At 48.5% G+C, this 6,000-nt stretch overlaps 1 protein-coding gene across 1 annotated transcript in view; it reads right to left on the minus strand.

Moving 5' to 3' along the window:
- The window catches only part of TIAM1 (T cell lymphoma invasion and metastasis 1), a 79,370-nt gene extending 74,765 nt beyond the window's left edge, over positions 1 to 4,605 (minus strand). Inside the window, exon 1 of the mRNA XM_027906160.1 lies at positions 4,427 to 4,605. The gene's annotated coding sequence lies outside the window, so the exon portion shown is untranslated. The remainder of the gene's footprint in view (positions 1 to 4,426) is intronic.
- Positions 4,606 to 6,000: the final 1,395 nt, after the last annotated feature.

The following is a 6,000-nucleotide window of genomic DNA, read 5'->3' on the forward strand; positions in this document are numbered from 1 at the left end:
GCAGGTACAGAAAGCCCCACACAAGAAAGCCACATTATGAAAAATAAATTAGCATGAGTGACTCAGACTATACAAAAATAACCTTTCCTTCCCACTCCCTCTGAAGCAGATAGCGAGATCCAAGTGCTTTGATCTGAGCTGGAATGCAGGGACTGGGTTTCTGTCCCCAACCCCATCCTCCTGCATTATTCACCCGTGCACATCCCGCCGTGAAACAGGTTTCCCATCCAGAAGGTGGGAGTGATGATCTGGTTCAACCTTTGGAAAACACTCTGAGGTCTGTGATCTCACTCAACAAATGTCAGAAATATTTTATCAGTAGTATTGGGTCCTTCTGGCCAAAGGGCAAGAAGAAGAATAAGAAAAGTAAACGTTGAAGTTCACAGCCATTCAAAATTAAACAGGAGACCCCGAATTACACACAAGACAATTATACAGAGATAAATAGTCCATCAATCTTGAACAGAAATTCCAAGGCAAAACATCTTTGTTTTGAGGTATTTCCATTAGTCTTGGTTGAAGAGAAAAAAGCTGCCCTGAGAGTAAAACAATGGAGTTTTTAATTTCTTGGGACGTTTTCCTCTCCTTTGCTGGGATGCCCTGATGGGTTCTGAGCCAGATGCTGGCAGAATGAATGTGACCATACATTTTCCCTCTAAATATCTAAATCCACACCACTGCTGCTGCACAGCACTGAATTAGCCCTACATTAATTCCATGGAAAGTGAGGAATCAAGGGCATTAAACACAGGGACAGCACTTCTGCCCTGGAGGTGTACAGCAGGACTGAACTCTGCAGTAACACTTCTGACCACAGCCAGAGGACTCTGCTTCTGTTCCTCTAACCAAGGAAATGGGTCATGGCTGAGGCTAAAAGTCTGTTCAGTGCTGGAGCAACAGACACCTCTATAAACCTCTGGACATTTCTCTATCTAAAATAAATAAAATCGCATTTGAAGTAAACTACACCAGGAAATTCCCCACGTCTGCCAAAATGAATGGCAGAACTCCCTTTGGCTGCCATGACTTGGTTATCACGCACTGTTTAGAAAAAGAAATGCACTGAAGAGAGGGATAGTTTAAATCCAAAAGAAAAGACAGCATTATCGGTCCCTAAACATGGTTTATCCCTTAAAAGCTACAGCCCTTCGATATAGGCCAGACTGAAACACAATCTCATCCAGTTTTTGCTTCTAGAACACTTTAAAGCACAAAACCTGTATTTTTTTCTTCCACAGATATCTAAAAGCAGGCCTCAACACTCCCCATGTTGCAAAAGGAACCCTTGGGGCAATGCTTTTAGCTGCCTTGGTTCTGAGCTCCACGCTTCTGCTAACCGCACTTCCAGCCGGCAGGATTTCCACCGGCTGCACAGCCCTGCAGAGCCTTGCAGCCATTTATGACCCCCTCCCCACACCATCACTTCTCCACCTAAGGAGAAAAAGCAATTTTTAAAGTCCTCTTGAAACCCGGAGTGATTGAAGAGTGATTCTTTACCTTCCAAACCAGAGCTGCCGAAGGGCAGGAGCATCCCCGGGCTGATGGAAAGCTGCCCTGTGCCACCACCCTGGCACGGTCTCCATCCACACCAGGCAAGACCTCACCCAGCCAAAAAGCAACAGAGCCACAAATGACCAGCAAAGAGAGGAACAGTAGCCCAGGAACCCCTGCAGACAGCAGCAGGAATGTTCAGGGAGTGATGTCACACCATGAGAAGTACCCGCTAAGTAATTGCAAGAAGTGTCAGACTTCAAAGTAAAGAGCTGTCCCTTTTTAATTCCGGGGATTGGCACTTGGGGTGGATCTCTCCTGAGATAAACCCAGAGCTCACTCCTGCCCTGATCACCTCCGACTTCCCTGGCACTGCACTGCAGGTTTGTAGGAATGCTGGGCAGTGGGTGGGTGCCAGAGGGCTGCAGGCAGACGGGGTGCTCGGATCCAGCTGCAGCAATACAAGACGGTGCCATCCCTGAGGTTTGTCACCATCCCCTGGCAGAGCCCATCTCCCCTGGGAGATTCAGGACACACCGTGGGCGGGGACAGTCAACCCCACCAGGTCAAGCTGAGGGTGACCGTTTGTGGGGTCCCCCATCCTACTTTCTCACCCCCATTTCTGCCTCCCCTCCACATTCCTGGCTGAGCATTTCCACCAGTTACCCTGAACCAATTCGAGTGCTCATGCAGCAGAGTCCACTAAAACAGCAGAAAATAAATCCAAGGTTAAAAAAAAAAAAAAAAAAGAAAGAAGAGTTTATTAGTTAGTTTTTGCTGAGCTAGTGAGCTGACCTGGCATGTGCCAGGGGCAGCACAAGGGTGCCCATCTGGGGACCCAGCGGGGAGAGGAAGGGGCAGCACAGTCAGAGGGGCCAGGGAAGAGGGGACAGTGAGTGGCACCTCTGCATTTTCTGGCACCAGTGAGCTCTTAGGTGAGCCCAGGCAGATGTGGAAAGCCAGCAATGAAAGATGAATTGGCACTGGAGCAGATGCCAGAGTCCTCAGCTGGCAGGAGCTGGGCAGGGGAGGGGAGCCCCAGCCTCCCCCTCCCAAGGGCCACAGCAGACACCCTGAGGCAAAAGCATCTTAAACCGCTCCAGCTACGACTGCCAGATGCTGCCTGTCTGTGGCTTAACTGCCTTTAGCACACTCAGTGAAAAAAATCTGTATCAAATTAAGAAAATGAGTAATGTTAAATGGGAGCTGCACGCAAGTGCTGGGAGGACAAAGGCTCCCCTTGTTACCTCACCCACCAAACCCAGAGGTGACCATTAAAGACCTATCAAAGGTACCACCAGGACACAACATAAATCAAGTGTAACACATCTTGATGCTTTAAAACAGGTCTGTCGCTCTCAGCCGAGGGCTGGAGGGTTGGGACGTGTCAGAAATCTGCTGTGAATTACTCTGAGGCTCCCAGAGATCACACGGGCCATGGCTGAGAGAGCAGGACTGCTTGGATACTTTTCAGCAGAAAACGTTGATTCATCAAAACCCAAACTTTTTGTGGGAATAGGCTGCCTTTGACTAAAGGCTCCGAGAGGGAGGGATTTGAAAAACCAGAGCAGGGAGGCAGACACGTCTCCTGGAAGAGGCACCAGCGCAGTGACTCAGTTGCTCGCTGAAGGAGATTCAGATTTGTATCTCCAGCCCAAGTCACACAAATGAGGGGTGGTAACTTGTTCCTCCACATCCTCAAAGGGGTAGCCTGACCATCCAGCTCCGGCTGCTCTGGGAAAGGGCTCTGTGTCCCGGAAAATCTGCTCCTTCCTGCTTCAGAGCAGGGGAAATGTCAAATCTGTGGAAAGTCTTCAAGGGGCTGGGAAAGTCACCTCGCAGCCAGCTTGCACATCAAAGCGGGTACAGGGGTTTGAGACGCGTTTTTTGAAAACCCAAACTTCACGTGGATACCAACATGAGGCTGCCAGCAGGGAGAACACAAATTCTGCAGGAAAGCTTTGGAAAAAAAAAAAGCTGTGTTCCCTACACCAGGTACCCTAGAAAAGCACACTGACCTCTGGCTGAACTGCTGAGGTTTTGCTGGATGAGTCTTACACGGTTACACATGAAGGCTATCACATTCCAAATGACCACCGGTGACAGCCCCCTCAAAGAACGCAATTTTCTTTAAAAACAACAATTTTCCCTTCTCTTCCCTTCCCCTCGATATTAAATATTTCTTAAAATAATTACAGAACCAGAACGCTCATTTCAATTAAACCCAAGTTACTAACTATTACACTTGCAAAAGGCTGGACCACCAGATTCCAGAAGAATATATCTGAAATATATCGAATTTCCAACCAAATTTGAAGCACCTCACAAGACAACAGATTGCAAATTCAAAATTAGATTCTAGTGGGAGGCCCTGGTGACAAATCCATATTTTTCTCCTGGAGCACAGCTCGAAGGCTGTGAGAACCAGAACAATGATCAAATCCACAGCGGGCAAGGAGCCTACAGAAATAAACTTCTCTAAAATCTGCCAGCCAACAACAAAGATTTTTTTTTTTTTTTTTTTTACTGAACTCACCAGAACCACGTAGAAAAATGTACAGCACTAATAACCAAGCGTGAACACACACATTTTATTGTAATTAAAATGTGCTTTTTCAAGAGGGCAAGAGCGGGGCTGGAATTCCACAGAAAGCCTTTGAGTTTCTGGGAAACTCCAGCAGCATATTCCATTGTTTTCACATCAGAACCTTTTATCCAGCCATTTCTTCTTTGCAAGCCACACTCTCGCACATGTGAAAGCACGGGATGGACTCCAAAAAGGCCCTGCAGGCAAACCGAGTAAGAGGAGGAGAGAGGGAGGAAGGGATGTCACCAGGAGCAGCTTGATAGCCACTGTAAGCACCGTTTTGCCCTCCCACGAACATTACACAGCACAGCAAACTCCTAAACAAAAAACACAGGGACACACATGTACCTTCCGAGGCAGTACCGGTGTCCAGCGCAACCTTCCCCCAGAGAGCTGTGGCATTTAGAGGTACAGAATTGCAAATGACACCAAAATGAGCAGTTACTGGGGCTGCAGAAGCTGTCAGCACCTGCCACTCAGCGACTCCATTACTCCCTCGTCAGAGTCTATGACTACATGCCAAAAACCTGGGGAGAAAGAGGGGAGAAAAACAAATCAGACAAAGGGTCAGCAGGGAGGGCTGTACAGGAGGATCTTCTGCCAGGGCCTGTCACCATCACTTACCTAAGAAACAGTGGGCAGTACAGCCCGAGAATGCTGTGCTCAAATTCCAGTGATGAAGTCTGATGGTGGCAGAGAATAAATGAAAAACCCAGCCAGGCACCATCAGCCCCGACAACGGGACGTGGAGGGCTCCTCTTCCCACAAATCAAAATCCCCACAGACACCAACGTGCCCTTGCTGGGGATGGTCTGTCTCAGGCAGGGCTGGAAAACCTCAGGTCCCAAAACGCACCTGGAGAGGCACCTCCCGATAAACCAGGACTGAACTGGCAGCAAAGGGGAGCCCAAGGGCCCGGAGAGGAACCGGGAGGCCTCGGAGGAGATTTCTCTGTGCAGGCTGTCTAATTTACAGAAAAGGGCGGTTTTCCAAGCAGGGATTTCATTAACATTTTTCAAGGGCGAATCAGACAATCAGGGCAGAGCATTTACATGTGTTTTTGTGCGCAGTGAAAGGACTGTTGGGTTAATTGCGCTCGCTAAGGCGCCGATACGAGAGACCAGTCTGCGCTTATTTAGACCTAAGGACTGTCCTTATGACTTAAATTAGACACACATGTGCACTCCTGTGGGTACCAAATCCCAGCCCTTTCTTGGCCTCATACCACTGCTGAGCTCCCTTGCAGGTGACCCAGCTCAAGGTCCAGGCCTGAAGGTACAAACTCACCAGAGGGATGGTCGTGCTTCCCAACCCATCTCCCATCAACTCCCCCTTGTCCCAGCCAACCACCAACTCAACACTGTACGCAGAATGGTGAGAGGAATAAACTTCTCCTGAAGTCCCAAGGAATAAAAACCTTGGAGAGAGATTACTGATGCCCTTCATGTCATTAGAGCTGCTTGGTGGGGAAAGTGGGATCCTCACTCTTGGCTGGGATCTCAGAAGTGCTGAGAGTCACTGGCACCTTTTTAAATCAAAAATATTCTCATTTTCTTTCTCCTCCTTCACGTTCCCCTCTTTGCTCCCCACCTCCCCCTCTTCCCCCCAAGCTGTTGGTTGAGATCTGTATAGCAGTTCATGAATTGCTCAGGAGCTGGCAGAAATTAATAAAATGAAGCTCATTTATATTGAAATGGACTCATTACCATGCCAGCTGCCAATAATTTGCAGGAGGGGAATCTTGCTGACAAACAGGCGAGAGGCTGCCCCCCACCTGCATCCACCACATGGAGAGCAACCCTGCCATGAGCACTCCTCACCTCCAGAGGAAAAGGAATTGCGACCACCTTTGTTCAGATCCGCCTGCTACTGCCCCAGAAAACTCGACCAAAAGAAGAACAAGGCAGATTTTGTCAGATTTT

This window comes from Empidonax traillii, unplaced genomic scaffold, assembly GCF_003031625.1.
Source record: "Empidonax traillii isolate 1590-97213 ecotype Southwest subspecies unplaced genomic scaffold, ASM303162v1 scaffold1253:size457737, whole genome shotgun sequence".
Taxonomy (NCBI): domain Eukaryota; kingdom Metazoa; phylum Chordata; class Aves; order Passeriformes; family Tyrannidae; genus Empidonax; species Empidonax traillii.